The 20,411-nt window shown below is 43.6% G+C and overlaps 1 protein-coding gene across 2 annotated transcripts in view; it reads left to right on the top strand.

Moving 5' to 3' along the window:
- Positions 1-20,411, top strand: part of LOC8032458 (synaptogenesis protein syg-2) — a 341,997-nt gene that overhangs the window by 224,585 nt on the left and 97,001 nt on the right. The window lies entirely within an intron of this gene.

Raw genomic sequence — 20,411 nt, 5'->3', positions numbered from 1 at the left:
ACCAGATATCAAGTGCGCTAGAGTTTGTATTCCTCTTCCCATAAGAGTACCTACAAGTTGAATATAAAACCTGGTCCTTGGAAGATGGCGTTTCTTATAGTAATAAAAATATTTTTTTGCCGAGATTTTTTTGTGATTGAAGGAACACCTAGAGCTTACGAAGTATAGCACCTATAGCGACTAATATCTTATTTTTATCTGCTGGTTTTTGGCTCCACTTCTTTGTGCTCATATGTATATCCAGACATTTCTGAATTCAACGTTGCCTGAGCGTGGTCGAGCTAAACATAAATATGTGTGGATAGAACAAGCTCGAATAATATTAAACCCCTCCTGCCGGCGACTTCTGCTGCCAACTTCCGCTTTTACGTCTTGTAGCACCTTTACCCCTAGTACCTTCCACCCGAAAAGACACTCCATTGTTGACAACACCTCGGTTACTGCGGTGTTTCTTTGCCTAAGACATTTCTGTTCCCCGACCCTCCAGCTCAGTGAGGCTAAATCGGGGTTAAACGAAGGCGCCTGTTTGCATGGACGCCGGCTTACACTCGTAACCAAACGAAAAAGATGTCAAGAAGCCAAAGTCTTTCAAAACGGTATTCAGATGGCAGCTAGGTTTCGTTAAAAGACCGATTGGTCCACCGAGATGCTTTCGCGTAGATCGGACAGGAAAATCTTTTTAAGCGGAAGCCACATTCCCCTTTCTGGTAGAAGCGCTTGGGTGTCCTTTTCTTCTTTCTTTTTTTCTTTTTTTGCAGCAAAATACAGACATCTCCCTATTATGCTCAAGAGGCCTTCGAAAAGAAAGAAAGAAAGAAAGAAAGATAGAAAGAGTACAGTTTGGGTAAACAAAGTAAAATAAAAGAAATGCGATTTGACCTTCTGCTCTCAATTTCTTTCGGTGGCTCGAGTTGCTTGGTTTGTTTGGATACAACGACGTTCGCCGATTCTCCTCTCAGATTTGAGAGGATCGTTTCTCCGGAATTTATTTCTTCAGACTCTAATGTTTATAAAAGAGAGACGCATGGACGCTGCAACGGTCCATTGCGTTGGCCCTCTGTCGGGATAAATATATTTCGAGGGTTTGCTATGGCGGAAGTTGATATATTTGTTTTTGAATTGATGCGCTGTTTGTATGGTATGAATGATAAAGAATAAAGCATTGGAATTTGCCTTGAGACCACGGCTATGTTTCGTTCTTGTCTACGTGCGAAGACATGGGATCCTTACAAGAATTCTCGCATAACCATTTCAAAAAATATTGATAACCGCGTCGTTGTGAAATTATATATCTATCGGTCGTTTACACACTTTTTTACGAATTTGTTTTTTCTAACATTTATCAACGAAAGTAATAAATTCTCGTAGTATTTATTTAGTTAATTTATTCATAAGTTGGTGTCGCCTTTTGTTTTGTAGTTACGATCTGAATATTTAGCGTGCTTTATTTTAAGGGAAGGCCAAAGACAAATATTTAGGTAATTTCTGTGTAAAATAATGCATGCTTTCCTCTTGAACATTCAGCAGGCGAGAAAGATCATAAAAAGGCGTCTGTTGTATAAGAATATTCTGACGAGAGCTTCTAACGTACCCCACAAAGTCGTAGTCATGTGACCCAGGAAAATTTACGATCCAAAAGACTTGTCCTTTTTACAGGCAAGCGTAATACAAAATAGATGCGAGTATTTAATAACTCCCGGCCTGCAATAATACGAACGAAGTACTTGAACTGGCAAGCATAAACATTGGTATGGATTCAGAACATGGTGCTTTTTTGTTTCAACACCTACGCAAAAAAACAACCACACTTGACTTGATCATTCGGATTAACCCTGGGAACGTAAAATGCGTTGTGCGTGCATTATGCCCGCGCCATGGTTAGTTAGGCTTGGTTACAGAAACGTAATGCGCAGGCCTTGTATTCTATATCGTATTGCCTTGGCGCTGACAGCTTTTGCTTAGCTGGGACAGCGTAACGGGCACGACTTTGTGGTTTTTCTTGCTGCAATTGGGAGAAGTGCCGACCGTCATCTATTGTCATTTAACCCCGTCCTTGGTGAGCCCGGTATCTCGGTTCGTTGAGCCGTTTCGGTGGCGCCCAGGCAAAGCGCCGGCTCACGGATCCCCATGTGGCGAGTTCGAATCCCGGCCGAGGTGCCCGCGATCTGACGGAGGCTGATTGCGGAGCTTTTGGTTGCACGTCAAAAGATTTCCAGGTAGTCCAAATTAATCCTCCTCAGTCCTCCGCTGGGGCGTGCCAAATGCTTGTCATTGGTTTGGCACGTAAATTAGCCCCCCACTTTTTATATCGGTCCGTCGGCGGAGAGCCCTCTCCTTTTCGCAGCGCGAAGTCGCGCCAGCGCAACACCACCTAGTCTGACTAAGGCCTCTCCGTCTGCACCTCTTCACATCGCGTGACGTCAGCTCATGTGTCCGACTGTCTGGATTGGCGACTCGACGGCTGACTCCGCACTCCGCACGGAAGGTGGCCGAAGTGCCGAGGTATTGAGCCGAGCCGCGGATCGTTGAAAAATCGTTACGCCTACGATGGCGTCGCTCGTGCACTAGCGGCTAGCGATCGATTAAGATCGTATACATCACGAACAATGGGTTGGTACCGTGTGCCGGGATGCCATGGTAACTACGATAACGGGCCGAAAGTACCACTGTTCTCATTTCTGTCCGATGAAGCTATGAAGGCGAGGTGGCTGAGAGCCCGATTCCTAGCAAAGATCTCGTACCAATGAAGCACCCTAGAGTAAGTTGAGAACTATGATTTCTTCTAACAAACACTAAATCATTCCGCTCAATATGCACGGTTTTAACGAAGGCTACACGTGAGTGGTAGTGCCTGTCTTTACGACATCTTTATGACAGGTACACGTTGTACAAGCTCGCATGTCCAGCGAAGTAGCTTCTCCGCCCCTCAAGGTATTAGGCTTTTTGGGGGATCACAGCAATCAAGTTTATATTCGTATCACAAGAGTACTCTAAATGGCATTCAAACTGAGACTAAGTAACGAATCGGGGATTTAGCGCATGCTTTCTGGAACGATTGCGACCTAGCTTTGCGATCCCAAATTTCTGGGGCTATGCAGCCTAGCCGATCAAACTTTGCAATGAGTATACTCTGTGCACTGTGCATTGTGACAGGAGTATTAGTGGATCGATTTTAACCGCTCTAGTCATAATAATTCAATATCTAATAGTCTGATATAACTTTAAGATAATAAAGTCCAATGCGCAGTTTGCTAAATGACTTGTACCATGTATTCTAAGATCCTTACCTCTTACAAGGTGAACAGCAACTGTAATGTGTGTTATTTATTTATTCTGCCAGTATGTGGAGAGCATTTCGCAAGCAACTGCTTCATCATTATTCTCACGCAGAGCGATGAAGCCACAAGGAGAACCTTGGAGGTAACGCGCGCAATGATCAAGCTCACGAAAGACGCGGTCCCGACTATATTTCCAAATCGGCCGAGCTATCTATCTACAACGAGCAGATCCAGCCGTGAGGCTCCCGAGGCAAAACGGGCAAGTGCAGACGGCAGTTCTTCACGAAGCCATCGAGCCGTCCCAGATGGCACGCCGGGGACGAATGCAATGATATCGGAGTTGAATCTTTTAATGATCTTATTTATAGCCAAGCTCTTAACAGCACCAGTTTCGAGCTTTTGGATAAAAGCAGTGAATAGCCAGTCCGTCGTGATCCTTTGCATCGAGACGAAGGAGTCCCCGCATGTAAAACATTCGGTTACTTTCCACTCCAACTTGTCTGTAAGTGTGTGCCTTGGGGCAGTTACAATTAGAACACAACCCTCAGGTGGTGCCGTGCCGAAAGTGCTCAGGGACCTGGGAACTCTTCGTGTCCTACTGCACGAGAGTGAGGAGGTCTCCAGTCATTCAAAGAGCCAAAGCCTGCCCACGAAGATGGCAACTCTTAACATCATAAGCTCGCTACTGCAAGACATGATCGCAGATGGATCGATACTCACAAAGCCTGGCAGTTCGACGACGGAGCCATAGAGTGTCCGGTCGCAGATATGGAGCGCGAGGATCTCGTAGCATAGAGCATCAAAGAGCCACTTCTCGAGTAACCTGGACGACAGCGCAGAGATTATGCAGCACCGAGGACCCGAAACACACTTGTTCGCTCGGTAGAAGTGTGTTTCAGCGTCTCGCCGCAGCGGGGCGCCAGTCACGTGGCTCTCCTCTAACCTGTAGTCTGCCGTTCCACCTTTCCGATTCCGGCGGCCGCTTCTCGTGGCAATCTGCCCGGCTTTGTCAATATATAGGAGTCTACGATCAGACTTCTCCCAGGACGACAAAGACTCACTGACATTCCCAAAGAGCAAATTTGTTTGCCTGCAACAAAAGCCCCACGGTACAGCTCTGACTTCCTCGCATTTGTGACCGTCTTGCACTCAATATCACCTCACGCTAACCATTTATCAAGGTCTGCTTCAGCCCTCAAGATACTGTACCGCACAACCTTTCAACGTATTTGTTCGAGGCAGGGTACGGTCCCCTTAGCGCAACAGAATCAAGGGGGTTTTCTGGGGAATATGAAATAGAGGGTCACCGTGATGAGAGAAGAGGAAAAGATTGTGAGATTAACCATAGACGAAATACACAATCAAACCGTGATTCGACTGCAAAGGAGGAACCGTAATTGATCAATCAAAGAGAGCTTTATTGTTTTTCCCATACAGCTTTTGGGGACCTTTTTAAAGTTACTCTTCACATAATAAAACAGCACTGAAATAAACAAACTACAACATAGCCACTATGCTATTCTTGAACTTTTTAAAAGGTATCAAAAAGTCCACGTGAGGGTTAAAAACCTTGTTGTACATTAGCATCATCCGTGTCAGTGGAGGACTGGACTCTGGATAAGGTGGGTAAAAAAAAAAGACGACCTATTTTGTTGCTGAGGGCATGAATTGAGATTCTACGCAATAACATTGGGGAATCAAAAACAGAATTGAACAACTTATATGGAATTACCATGTCGCGAACTAGTCGCCTAGTTGAAAGAGGTGAAAGACCAAGAGTGGCCCAAACGAACCACATAATCATAAAAAAACACTCCGTCCAATGTGGCGATCGAAGTCAATTCTTACAAGTCGCCTCTGTATGCACTCCAACCTGAGCGCCTGACTGACGCCCAAAAAATTCCATACCGTAGAACAAAAGTCCAACCGCGATAGAACCAAAGCCCGAAAAAAGTTCAGTAAACAGGTGTAATTCCGGAAGTCACGGGTAATGCGTGAAATTATGCCCAGGATGCGCAAGGAATCATTAATAACCTTTGTAACATGATAGTTAAAGTTCCGGCGTGAATTGATTAAAATGCCAAGGTCACGCACAATAATTAGATCTTGAAATTTCAGAGCCGTCTAATGTGTAAGGATGGACAACATCATTTGCCTTACGGGAAAAAGAAACAACCTTAGTTTTGGTGGGGTTTAAAATCAGCGAGTTCGCACAGCACCACAAATGAATTGCATCAATATCTTTTTGCAACAATTCACAGTCCACAGGCATGTGGATACTACGAAAATGTTTCACGTCATCAGCATACTAAAACATCATTGAGTCACTCACACTAGTGACAAGATCATTTACAAAAATATTAAAGAGCAAATGTCCAAGGTTCGACCCTTGTTGTACACTTGAGTTCAACAGATAAGGGAAAGATTTGCATCCTAAGTAGGAAACCATGTTTGAGCGTTCGCCAAGATAACTAGCAAACCAGTCGCAGAAACCCGAAGAAAGACCCATATGTGACAGCTTGGACAGCAATAAATTGTGATCTACGAGGTCAAACGCCTTCGAATAGTCAAAATGATTAACATCAACTTGACCACAGGACCCAGCTATAGGTTTTGCGAACTCCAAAAAGGTTAAAAAATTTGTTTCCACATATCGTCCACGACAAAAACCGTGCTGATTTGGACTGAGCGTCAGTTTAAAATGAAAACTCAGTCGCTTAAAAATGACTTTTTCAAAAACCTTCGAAAAAGCAGAAAGCAATGCAATTGGTCTGCAGTTATCGATACACGTGGAGCTACCAGATTTGTGTACTGGCACAACCAAAGCAGTTTTCCAGGCTGAAGAAAATGTACTTGTTATGATGCGTCCCACTACACAGCCGAACCAGCAACCACAGTACACGTCTTCATGATTCGGAGCCTCTTATCGTCCTGAAAACATGTTCACATCCTTCTCGCTTCCAAGGTTGACGAAAACGCACTTCACGAATTTGTCTTGAAGCTTATCATTCGACTCTAGGCAATGGGAATTCGAGTGATTCCTGTTGTCAAAGATAACAAAGCTTTGAACAACAAGATGATGTAATTCTTTGAGTCAACGCCGCCCAAGACAAAGGTTGTCTGTCCGCACCCAGCAGACAAGAGTCGACCACTCTTCCACGTCGTTGATCCGGTACACCTCATTAAGTGTACATAAAACAACTGGCTTAATCAGAAGGATTTGGGCGAGTGTTTTTACTTCCCGCTGTTCCAGCCTGCACTACATGGGAGTATTTCAGCTGTAAAGGTTGCATTGCTTCAAGCCCTTCGGGACCTTCATATGCAAGAACAAATCAAGCTCCTGAAGTTTGTATTTAAACTCAGCGTGAAAGATCTTAAACCCACGTCGATAAAACGGCAAAGTGCAAACCTTGCGTTGAACATTTTTAGTCCCTTTGTTTTGAAAGCTCTCAGAACGCGTGGAGTCGTCCTCCAAAGTGAGCTCTCTTCATCGACCGCAGACTTCATTGACATTGTGGTAAAATGGTGGAAGATTGTCAATGTGAAGAGCCCTCATAGGGACAAAAGACTTTGAGATGAACTGCAGGATGCCATAACTTGCATCGACGACACGATGATGCAGTTTGGGAAGTATGTTTTGCAGTTGCTGGACACCTGGAAAAGTACTTGACGGTGACAGCGCAGGGAAAACCAATCTCACACCAGACACTCCGGAAGGCAAGCACACGAGCTGAATTTACAACTCTTGTGCATTCGACTCCTTCATTTTTCTCTTCAACGTCTGGGTTGACTTTTCAGGAGTCGAAACGCATTGACAAGAGAAATAATGGAGGCGGAAAGGATAGCACAGCTGAAGGACAAGTGTGTAAGTAGTCCTTCTATAGCGCTGTCGACCAAAGAGCTCCAATTTCTATCTAAATGATAGCGATGAGGGAGAGGGACGGTTTGTAAAAGTTTTTCGTTTATATATTTTTTTCCGTTTCTTTATTTTTCTTCTCTTTTACTGTTCTTTTGCCTTGTCTTTAGAATTTTCCTCGTACTTCGTGCTACTTCTTCTACTTATCCCGTTCTGAAAAGTCAACCCAGACGTTGAAGAGAAAAATGAAGTAGTCGAATACACAGGAGTTGTAAGTTCAGTGCGTGTGCTTGTCTTCCTGAGTGTCTGGTGTGAGATTGATTTTCCTTGCGCTGTCACCGTCAGGTATGGTTCACCAACTCGCCCAAGCATTCAACCTGAAAAAGCCCAAAGTGCAAAACAGGCGACCTCACAAAGGAAACTCGTGCGGCACTGGAGCTGATATGTTATTCGCTTTTGAAGCTTAGCCTGTACTGCCTCGAGGAACTGAATTTCAAGTACGTTTTTCTGGGGAGGTTTCAGACTGACTGCCTAGAAGACCGTTGCGGAAAGCACAGGCAGCTAACTGGCGCACAGAGCCACATTTCTCTTCGTCAAGTGTTCGAGAGTGAAAAAATGAAAGACGTTTACAATTCTCTGTAATGCCGAATTAGAGCACAGTTCTTGAGAAGGAGAAGGGGAGGGTACGAAGGGGAAGGTCACGTGTGACGTCAGACGTGACGTAACGTGTGACATCACGAGGGTCGAATTTCCCCCCAAACTTTAGCCGGAAATTTTCGCTCTAAATTTAGCGGAGATATTAACCCGCTAAGTTTAGCGGGAAAATTTCCCCGCAAAAGTTAGCGGAAACGTTTTCTCGCTGAATTTAGCGGAAACGTTTTCTCGCTGAATTTAGCGAAAAAATTTCCCGACAAAATTAGCAGGAAAATTTAGCCCTCGTGACGTCACACATGATGTCATGTGTGACGTCATTATAGAAGACATCCTATAATGCAACGCGCAGTTACGCCGACGGCGACTGCGATGGCGACGGCGATGGCGACGGCTACGCCGTTCAACCCGGAAACGGGCGCCTAAGAGCTGCGTTCTAAAAAAGCTATGTCGTCAGAAGATGTTGGTGTTGATACCATCACCAGGAGCCGTTGACAAAGAGAAGTCAGCTGACGGAGAGCAAAGCCTGTTCACGGTCATCATCACCGAAGATGACTTACAGAGTTCGCAGCGCGGCATACTGGTCATAGCGTACGTCGCTGGCTACAGTGCACATGCTGCACTCAAGCGCATCCGCTGTGAAGCCTGTGCTGAACTGCCTGTGTTGGATGGTCGAATGTTGGAGGTGGAGGACCTTTTCCTGATCTTCCACTTGACGAGAAAGGGGGGGGGAGGGGTCTCAAGTTTCCGCAGCCATGCACTGTGACAATGGTCCACGTCACTGAAGTGATGGTTAAGAAACTGTCAGCTCTTAAGAATGTTGGTACATTCTTGAAAGACAAAAAGCAGCGCTCCTTGATATTGTACATCGCGTTATCACTGCTCAAAGAAGCGCTCGACTTCAGCTCCTGCTCCTCAAAGAAGCGCAGCGATTAACATTCTGCTGAGGAACTACTGTGTTATGATCAACGATGCAATTCAGCAGAAGGCACAGAAAGGTCAGAAGTCCCGGAAGCATCAACTTTGGACAAGAAATAGGACAGCAAGCCCAACTTATGAACTGTAAGCCTTCATTTGGAACACAGCAATGTAAAAGCATTGTGGACTGCTTAAAAAAGAAAGTGGACTGCTGAAAAAAAGAAAATAGATCTTAAGTTATTTGGTTTTATTTATTTTGGTAATAAATTCAACACACGTACATTTCTTAGCATGACTGGAGTTTGTTTTTCTTCCCTTGAGCGCAGTAAGCTTAAAAACTCAATGAAAATGAATGAACATAAGGCAACCACCTGTTGCAGGCAACCGCCTGTTTCACAACACATCCATTTGTAACATTCATCAGCGTCAACAAGATAGTGCCGAAAGTTCCAATTGAATTTCGCTGGTCATCGACATGAAGAACCGTAGGTAGCCGATCAATCAGAACAAGAGCTCCGCTACTTTAGTAATAATAGTTTGAACTTCTGAAGTACAAAATGTTTACAAGGATGCGGCCTATCGATCGTGCCGTTCCGAAATCGTCAGAGATTGCCTACGCACAAAGAGGCTCATCACAGCAGGTAGGCATAGTGCGAATCACAAAAGTACGCCAGATTAAATTATGAACAATGCAAATAACAAACTTGCATCCAGTAAAACACCAAGCGCAGTGAGGCCTAACGAAGAAGGCGAGTTTCCAAATCATCTTGAATCGTGATCAGCAACCTCTCGTCATTCAAATATCCAAAGGCTTGCTTCTCACACACCTAACATCACACACCATCACTAGACACGGATCATTCCTGGTAAGGTCAGAAGCAGCCTAAACCGGAAAGAAATTCGACGAAGAACAAGCCGCCGTCACCATCGCAGCCATTGCCGGACGGCACGAGTCCGGTGCAGACGGACGTATAGCGTGACGTCATCAGGGAAGCGGAGAGGTCTTAGTCAGTCTAGATGGTGTTGGACAGCATCGACGGCGCGATGCGGATGCGTGGTCTTGGACGGGGAGTTTACAAATCGCTCGCGGAGGGTTCGGTGCTGAATGCGAGCTGTCTGATGCAAATGAGTGAAGTATTTAATCGGGTTCTGCTTCTGTCGAAGTGTGTCGGCTCGAGTCGTTAGTGCTTTTTTAATTGCGAGGAAGCCCTTGTGGTAGCTGTGGTATTCCCGAAAAAGGGGGGGGGGGGGGGTCTGTCGCACCCGCTACTCTATGTATTTGCTGCTATGCTCAGTCATGGCATCATACAGCCGCTGCGCTTATGGTGGGTTGTGATTTGCACCGTGACATACTGTGATTATGTGGGGTGCTACGCTTCGTCATTTGAGAGCCAGCTGCGTGCGCCGACAGCCGCCTTTCGGCGCAGGCTCCGATGCTTGGGCCAGCTGTTCGCGTTCGCTTTCACCTCATCTCGTGGCGCCGAGATAAAGGAGTCCGGCTCCGAATCGTGCGGTCCGGGGGTTTGACTCCCATTTAGACGCTTGGTACATGTCGCTTGTTACAATAATTAACGCCAAATAATGAGGCATCGGCGTCGAGTAAAAGTTCTAACCCGATAATTTGCGCTCTTTAATCAGTTAATCGCTTGAGTAGACTTCCTGACATAATGTTATAAAAAAAAGTGTCAAAACAAGACATCTTGTAAATTATTTTTTGACTATGTCGTCAATGGTTGAAACGCCGCTTATCCCCGCTTTCCTTCTGGAAAAATATAAAATAACATGCATAAGCGAATAGTTTTAAGAAATAAATATTTTAATTGTTTAAACTTTAGAACAATTCTGGAGGAAAATATGGAATGCCAAAGTGCTTCGCCGTGAAAGACAACACTGCTGCATCCTCATAAAAATTTAAAAAAATGTGAACTTCCCCTAATAAATCAAGCCTTCTTTTCTCATGAATTTTTCTAATTCTTAACACCGCCGATTTACTGTTTAAACTAAATTAATCGCCATTAAACATAATTCAAATAATTTGAATGTTAATTGGTAAAATGCCATGTCCTACTAATTATGAAGGTGTATCATCAATTCTGACTAAGAATGCCTTCTAATTGGATAATTAGAGATTGCCTAGAATAGGCCATGTATGTTTTATGTGGTCTTGCCCTCTATGTAGCGCTTTTTTGTCACATTTGAGCCTAACACTTTTCGCATGTATTTCAATCTACAGACATTATGTGAAAAACATTTTCAGCCTCCCCTAACCTCTTTCTATATACCTACATAAAATATCCTTTCATTGCTTGGAAAGTAAGGCTAAAACATTTAGTTCGATGAATGAAGTTGAATTTTGAGTTGCGTCAGCTATATATGCACAGTATATTTTTGTCCTTAATGACGTGTCAAACGTCTACCATTTTGTAAACGAAACGTCGCTCAGAAAGTCCATCCACACAGTTGTTGAATCTGCAGGTATACTTCAGCATGTCAGAAAAATCCTAAATTGAGATTGTTCTGTTTCCAAGAGGGATTCAGGCGTCTGATGAAATGCGTTTGAAGCAGCTGTAAATAATGCTTTTCTGAGTTGCATTACTAAATTGCATATATGGGTAGAAGCAGAGCTTCTGAAGCGATCTATGAAAGTTGTATTTATTAAAAATACAAAATGATAAAAATAAATAAAAATATTGCGAAAACTCTCTTTGTAATACCTTGTGCGCCAATTGAAAAAAAAAAAAAAAGCTAAGCTATGGACATTGATATTTGGAATATCCTGACCTAGTCAATGTTTGCTCTAAACAAGGAGATGGCGTGACGACCACTGACCGGACCATCTGAATGGCATGCCCCTTTGACGAGATATTGATCGCTGACTCCGCGAAAATGGAGCTCCGAGGACAGAGCGTGCGCGTGCTCGCCTTTCGGCTTGTACCGCTACGTACTCTCTTTCGCGGAGACTCGAAGCCAAGGACAGCTTTTGGGTCTAGAATTTATGCGTCTGGTTTTTGCGAGCCCCGCCTCTGTGCTTCCGCCCTATACGAGTTGAAACTGAGGGAGAGGAGGAAACATGAGCGCGCGTGCACCCCAGTGCGTCGAGGTCTGGCTAGAGTGATTAGTTGGTTCACGCAGTCTACTCACCCCACGAACGCGTTCGAATGGTGGCTACAGGCAAATGCAGCTAGGTGTGCCTCTGCCCAATTATCATTCCAACCAAAGCTCAGTGTCCCGACGTCTACGCGCGCTCTGGTTTCCTCCTCCTCTCAGTTTCTATAAGTATAGACTGTCATCGAGGTAAGATAAAATGCATACCCGATTTCCACACAAAACAAAAAAAGAAACAAAGAAAATCCAAGAAACTGAAGAGAAAATATCGGATTCAACATTTTGCTTACCACTTTTTCACCCACGATTGTTACATGTTTTCCGGGTTTTATTTGTGTCAGGCTGCCGTCGTGTAGCATGCACGCTCATCTGTACAGCAAGAAAAACATCGTGTCACTCGATATGTTCCTTAGATTAAACAATATCCAACTATGCACTTACACGATGCTTACGTTGATTAGAGAGTTGTAGTTTAGAGCAAACTTCACAATAAACAGAGATTCTATAATTATCATCCACAAGTTGTAACTTAAGACGCCCTCTTTCTCTTTGTCCATTTTCATCCTTGTGAGGTTTCCTTCACAAAGGCACGCAACGTGCTTTGTCTCATACTTTTCTCTCATCAGCTTCTCTTTATTTTTTCTGCACTTATCTTACTTCAACATTCTTCTATTCTCTCCTCTTTTCTTCCTTCAATTGTTTTCCTGTTCGACTAGAGTTTCTCGGGTTTCTTTTCCCCTTTTTGTTAGCTTTAAACGCGATAACGTAAAGAGTTCGTGTCGCAGAAAATCCGACCTGTGCGGCGTGACGAGAAAAGCCGGCGTTGGAGGCGTGCTGCGAAAATCCCGATTGGTAAGTATGGTCATGATGTCACCGCCACATGACCTCGCGCGGGAATTTCAAAGAACAGACAATATTCACGTGAAACATAACGTCACGTATGGATTGAAAGTGATTTAATAACGGGATATGCGGAGCGAATTGAAGGTCGCCGCATGTTTGAAATGATTTCACTCTACTAAGTAATTCACTTGCGTTAAACAAATTTAAAGAATTTTAGGCGGGACTCGAACTTCTGGCCCTTCGGTGGCGAGCCAGACACGCTACTGACTAGGCTCGCATGCCTTGTGAACGAGCGGGAGTTTATATGTTTACACGTTTCGCTATCGCGTTCCACTCTTACAGTAGAGGCTTAAACGTTCTCAATTTCCCTTTCCTTTTCCTTTTTTTTTTCTAAATATTTACCTATAGCGTTGTTTCTGTTCTTTTTGTTTGCCTGTTGAATTTTTTTTTTTTTTTTAATTTTAGTTTTGCGTCATTGATTCTGGAACCGGCTAACTGTTATCTAGAATCATCCTCTTTATTTTTGAGCCATTTGACCGTAAGTATACGAAAAAGTGACAAAAGAAAATTGATTGAAGTTTAATATTTTAGAAGTCTTGTTTCGGATGGCGGATGCCGTTTCGAAGAACTCATAACCTAATATTTTATTTACACTTGCAAACTTGCGCTGCTTACCTTAGTTTCCAAGCTCAAAGTGACCCGCATCCGAACAGTTTTCGAAATGTAAAATACTTCTTGATGGAAAGAGATCTTTCTATTGGAAGGTTACAGGTTTACGAACATCGCGTAATTCGCGTAAGATTTTATATTGTAACTCACAAAATTCACCAGAATCGTGAATGATCGATGTTTATGCGGATAGCGCAAGAGCTAGCAGTGCGCGCTCTTGCAATCTTCAAAAAAGATTTTTTTTAATGAATATTATTTTAACGAGTGATCTACTGCGCTGTCGAGTTTCAGGCATGTCAAAACTGACACCGGCCGTTGGAAAAATACAAGACTAAATAAAAGTGTAATGTGGATTGAAATGACAATCAGTTTCTATCTAGGAATCAAAATGAAATGGAAAAACTTGGTAAATTGCTGTTACTTCTAATGCCTAGACCTCGGCACCTGATACTTTGTTTTTCTTCACAATAATGTTGTGTAAAGCATCTCCGACATTCCAGGTAATGCACGAAAATATTGAGAACGTTTCGGGAGAAGATACTTTTGCGCTAACAACACTATTAAGGAACAGGAGGAACTGGTAGATTGGTTAACATGGTATATGTAATGAAATACCTTAAACGTCAGCATGCATATTTCCGTTCTAAAGCGCAGATTCATTATAATTCCAGTTTCCACTCCGTCAAACCGTTTTGTCGCATTGCTGTTCTTTTTTTCAGTTCTCGTATTGTAAATGAGTATTATGTCTTTGTTGCGGTTCCCAATATCTTTCATGTGTCCCATGGTTCGTTTGTCTCATATTTCAACCTCCGCGCTTGCTTTATCCGTACCACTACACCGCGATCCCCAGCAAAAATAAAATGAAAGACGACCCACAATATGACATCTCTGTACGCAGTCTACTGATCTGGACTTTGTAGCGAGCTAGCATACACTGACTCGTAGGACCGCCTCTTTGGATTCCCGTTCCTCGCCTGACCGGTGAAGCGTTTGACCTCGGCCACGCGTTCTTTGGGTGTACGCAAAATGTCCGGATTCAGGGGCTCCGCGACATATGCTTTGATATTCGACTATACAAAAAAAAGGAAACTAAAAGTTCTGTTGGGGTACCTCCGCACCCCCAAAATCGCTATCGCAATAAAAATAAAAATATAGAAGGCGCATAAATAGCGCAGGACTACACCAACAGGCCGCGCTTAAACCGCCGCGCAAGAAACGCATTCTTCTCGAAATGCAATAAGCCTCTCCCGCTCCCCCCCTCCCCCAACCACCACTACCACGCCTGTTTACCACGCATAAAGGCAACAGACGCAAAACGAATGTGTACATATATTGATAGATGGAGGTAAAAACACTCCTCACGTTGCGTAATGCTTGCCCGCGAAGGAAGTCGGGTCACTGCGGCGTCCTAAATGCGCCGGCGTGCTTCGGAATATACGCTAGGTTTTAGCTTATGGTAGATCGCGGTGGATGCAATCCGCTGTGGGAACCAATCCAATGCTATGTGCCTGTCACGTGTCCTTTGGGAGAGATGGAGCGACGCACAGGGAGTTAGGGGCGGAGATGGTATGTTCGCGGCGCATGGATTGGCCGGGATCGCTCGTAGCCACTGTTGAGGTCCATCCTAAGGTGAGACGAAGTATATGCCCGCACGATACGCGTCGCCTGCCGAGGGACAACGCGAGAGGAGGTAGCGGGAGCGCGGGAGTATTGACGGCGATTTCCGGCAAATCCAAATGTTTTGACACTTTTTTTTTTTCTTTTTTGTAGGTTCAGTTTTGCAGTTGGCCGTGTTTGAAATACGTCTTTGCTCGAGCCGAGCGCGCTCCGCCGCTGCACGTTGGAGGGAGTTAAATAATAAACGAGAGAGGCGAAATTTTGTTTCTGAAATATGGCGCGGGGAACCCGCGCATATACACGAGATTCGGATCCGACAGCGGCGCGAAATGGCACAGCTGCCGAATGTTTGTGGTCCATTTTTGTGATGCCTGTTGGAATGAAGTCACGAGAAACGGATAAAACTCCTTCCCATTTCTTGTAACGTTTAGTTTTCGTTCTTGCTTCGTACGTTTCTTTTTTTTTTTTCGCCCAATGGAGCGCAGGAGCGCACGCGTCTTTCATTATGAGGATGGAATTGAATATCTGACTCGTTTTTTTTTTGGACGAAGGAAAGTATAGAATTCTTCTGGAACTATTAGTAGGCGGGCCCAGGGCTTAGAAGAACAGTTTCTGGTACGGTACGAGGCAGCTACAAATGTTTCGTTCGGTAAATAAAATTAAAAACTCCGTAAAAAGAAACAACATAAGACGCGTCGTATTTCGGAACGCTCCACTTTTCCTTTGGCTAAACTGCGCATTGTTTTTTTTTTCCAAGTCCGAGCCAACGCAAAGGGTCGAAGCCATACAATTAAACTGAATCAATGAAACACATATATACCTGACATTAGCTGCATTTATTTGGTTTTATCAGATTATTGAACAGGTGCAGGAAAATCACGAACGCTAGAATGCTGCCTCTTTTACGTTTTTTGGTTGTTTCCATCGGTTCACAGCGGCGGCTGCACTCTGACTTAAAGGGGCACTGACACATCAAAATCATATTTTTTTTTATTATCCGAAACGATTGAAAACGATGCCGGGACATTACCCACAAAATTTGAGATTTGGGAATTCAGTATTCGTGAAGTAAAAAAACAATTTCCAAATGCCGAATTCGAAGTTCCCGCGCGATCGGCGCCGGTGCCTTGACGTCAAAAATTGAGGAGACCTGAGAGTCGACTTCCTTTCACCACTTTCTGCTGTTGCCATGGCGACCCAAAGCGAGGAGGAAAGGAGTGAGCGGCGGCGCGGACCGGTTTTGAGCGGTGTCGCCTGTTTTCCGTTGGAGGATACAAATCCAGGAGACGACACCACAACGAACTCCCGATTTTTGGTATTTCAAAAAGAAGGGCCGTAGTGCGTTCGCAATTGCGTTAAAAAACATGTTTTAGGATTGCCGTAATTAAATGTTCTAGAAATGTCGCCTACAAAGCTTCTAAATTTCCTGATTTTTGACGTCACCGATCAAAAGAAGCGAGGAGGCGAGAGGCGGGAAAATCAAACGCCCAAAATAAAAAGGCGCGCGCGCGCGCGGGAAAATTTCTTTTCGCGATGCGGTTTTTTTTGCGTGTCTATGACTGCAACTTGCATCGTTTTAGACAATAAAAATAAATACGACCTTTGGGGTGTCAGTGCCCCTTTAAAGTGAAACGAAGTATAGGACGTGTACATATGGGTTAGCCCTAAATTATAAAAAAAGCAATCCTATCCGAATGATGATAATGCAGTTAATGCAAAAGTACTGACAAGCTGCACATGAATGACGAAACTAATCCCCGGAGAAGGGAAACGAATTGGAACAATGGACAAAAACAAATCTCCAAACACAGCTAGGTGACTGGTGAGCAAACGATGTCTCTGCTTCGGTCGCGCACCAGTCACCTAGCTGTGCTTGAAGATTTGTTTTTGCCCCTTGTTCCCTTTGTTTTCCTACTCCAGGGGTTAGCTTCGACAATTGGAAGATTTTTTTTTACTAAAAGCTACAAACCAAGGCCTCAAAACTTCAGCGCGTCAGTTACGCCGTCTCGAACAATTGAGGATAGCAGCCGTCGAATCTTGCGATACTCAATTTACTACGCATCGTAAATTACGACCGATACCCCTCTATCTCTCAGTCACTCTCGCTCTCTCACTCATTCACTCACTCACTCACTCGCGCGCAAGCGCACGCGCACGAATGCACACAACACACACACACACACACACCGATACACAAAGACACCCATAGTCCAAAAATGTCAAGTAGGCATTTAAATGAAGTGATAGGTATTTTACGCCTAAACGCACACTGAGACCTGTTCACAAACGCAGTTTCTTTTTTTTTTTTACCCGTTGCCGAAGGCGTCAGAGATTTCTCTGTTGTTTTTTCGAGGAATTGTGCGTACTCCTCAGTAAGTTACAAATTTTAATCTTTTTTATTATTATTTCTGCCGATTCCTCATTTATGGATTTCGACGTCTGATATTCGGGACGTTATTACGCCGTGACCGGCATTATAGTCCCCGAGCGCAAAACAACCCCAGGGCTTGGCGCGCTCCGAGCATATCATTATCGCTTTTCAGCCAGTCAGGTTGCGGTATTTAGCCTTTAAGAGCGCCGAAGAACCAATCATGAAGCAAGAAGCGCGAATATAATAAGCCGCGCCCTATACTTCTGTACAGGTATGGGCAGTATTTCAAATACAAGTATTTGAGATACGTATTTTAAATACTTTGTGTATTTTGCAGAGAGAGAGAAATAACTTTATTGAGATTACAAATTGGGTAATGTATTTGATGTGTGTATTTAAATACTAAAACGTGGGTATTTCAAATGCAATTGTAATTAAATACATTTTGTGGGCGAAAATGCATCCCTCAAATTTATTGTCACTGTCCAGAGCAGGAAGAAAACTACGTTCTGCACCGAATGCAGTGTCTCTCAATCAAGCGCAAGCGTTTAGTTACTTTGCGATTACTGTGCTAGTCCAGGGCAAGAATAGTGACGAAATCGACGTTCACAGGCAGACTGGCTAAATAAGTGCCTGTGACAACTTGTGATGCTTTCCAGCCTGATTTCTATCCATATTTTTGCCTGGAACATTCTAAATGCGCGGGTCGTCCAGATTGTCGTAACTGGTGCGAGTTACAACAATAAAAAAGTTTCTAGCTAGTGCTGCGCGTCTTGGTCGTCTCGGTTCTTTGTTGGTCTATACCAAAATCTAATCGACAAGAAAAGCTGCTTGAAGCTCTCTACTTTTTTCACCGATTACGTCCAAGCTGATTACATTATTTTGTGATTACATTTCTATTACGTTACTAGAGCCTCGCACACTGCCTCCCAAGTCTGCGATGCGAAATTAAAATGAGATATCCAGAAACCCCTTGCAGGTGCCCTGAAGTCGCTGACGCAAATTTTGAGTAATGTATTTGGAAAAGTATTTCGAGGAGACCAAATATATTTGGTTGTATTTGTATCTTGTACTTAAATGCTTTTTTGGAAATGTAATTAGATTTGTAATTAAATACATTTTTGACGAAGTATTTTGTATTTGTATTTCGATACATATTTGCATGTATTTTGGCCATCCCTGCGTCTGTAGATGCCAGTGACTGTAGCAACGGGGAGGGCAAGTTCGTCTGTTTCTTGCGCAGCAGTTGCTGTGATGTCAGAATGACGCCGAGCTTTTATTGGCTGATTGAAACAAAAAATATTGGGTAGACCTCAATGCTGGATGCTTTGAGGTCTACCCACTATTTGTGTTCCAATCAGCCAATAAGAGCTCGGCGTCATTCTGACATCACAGCAACTGCTGCGCAAGAAGCCGACAAACTTGCGCACTGCTTCAGCAGTTTTTTTTTTCTTTTACGAGGATTTATGTTAAAAGAACAAAACAGCTACCCCGAAAGTTATTGTTTTCTTTGAGATACCTCTTAGTTCTTCACTGTTCACGTATTCGGAGATAGTTCGCGCTTCTACCAACACTATAGCTTTTTTCGCATTTTGTATGCTTCGAATTTATGCTGATGATATGCCTAATCATTGTACAGTGTGTCCCTCCCCCTCCCCCCCTCCAAAAAGAAAAGAAAAAAAAGAAAAAAAAGTAAAGTATATTTTTTTTATCACAAAAATAAACTACATTTTATTGAACGCTTTATCTTCGACCAAATGCAGCGCTGGTCCGGAACTAGGATCCAACAGTTTAAAACGAATCGTTAACTTAAAAACAAACAAAAACTTATAACTGATAAAATACATAATGGGAAGAACACAAAACGCAAGGACGGAGAAGATAATTTCGTCTTTTCCGTGCTTGAGTTTGTGTTCTTCCCCTTGTTTATATCGTTCTTACTAGTATGGGCTCTCCATTCCAAGTGTTATAGGTGATTTTGTTTTTCTTAATTATCAATGCGAGGATGGGGCCCGTTCTCGCCCGTTTTCGGTAACTGGCGCCATTCAGTTTCATGTATTCGAGAGTTTCCTGCGGCCGCCATTTTCCCATTGAAAATTCTAGATAATCACTTCTAAGATTTGAAGATGATAATGGTTAATTCTCAAACATTGACACCTGGTTCGGACTGCCAGCTCTACATCTGGGCAGAGTATGAGCGTCCGGTGATGCGCAGCTAGTTTTTGCGGTGAAATAGACTCTGTATTTGTTGGAAGTAAACCCTGTAGTTCTGAAAAGAAGAGTAGCTCTCATGTGCAACTCCAATAACTGAAACTTTCTCGTTTCCAGGGGAACATTCTAATTTTATTCAATCATTAGACCGACATGATAAATAAAGAATGCCTATTTTGTGGTGTTCCGGTATTATTAATTTAAAATCATACGCGTCGTCATAAAGGAAAACAAAACAAAAAAGAAAGAAGGGGGAGGGGGCGGCGCCATTCTTTTCTTTTGTTGAAAATAGGAGCCTTCACCTAGTTATTCGAATCATCTCGGGCACAGATTGCCTCTCAATTCGCACGTTGCTTCATCAGTTTGCAGCAAGTTCGCGTCGTATAATTCATGCGAACATTTACGATAAGGGCGAGCAGTTGCTTACATAAATACGTTCAAATGTCGGAGGACTCCCGGACTCTATTTCGGCGTGTGATTCCCATCAGAGCAAATGTCCGAAACCATGCTAAGAAAGCCTTCCACAAAGCTCTTCACAATGAACTACGGTTTGTCTGGACAGCATATTGGTCTTCCTAACTAATCACAAAACGCATCACTATTTTTGCCAAGCGAAGACCACGAAAGCATCGCATTTTGTTTTATGTAGTTCACGTACATCTCTCTCTCTTTCTTTCTCTCTTACCCTCAGCACACTGTAGCATAACAACACCATGCACCACGGTAGCCTCATTGTGTTAATGATAACCAATTCATATATCTTTCCCTCTGAATCTCGCTCCCGAGCTAGGTGGTCAATCCACGATTTCTTAAATAATTGAGCAAGTAATCGTATACGAGAAACACCGGAGCTTGCTTAAAAATACGTCGGCATGGAAATGGCGCATACATG

The sequence above is a fragment of the Ixodes scapularis genome, unplaced genomic scaffold (genome assembly GCF_016920785.2).
Source record: "Ixodes scapularis isolate PalLabHiFi unplaced genomic scaffold, ASM1692078v2 PGA_scaffold0__279_contigs__length_252992795, whole genome shotgun sequence".
NCBI lineage: Eukaryota > Metazoa > Arthropoda > Arachnida > Ixodida > Ixodidae > Ixodes > Ixodes scapularis.
This window is presented reverse-complemented; position numbering and strand designations above follow the sequence as displayed.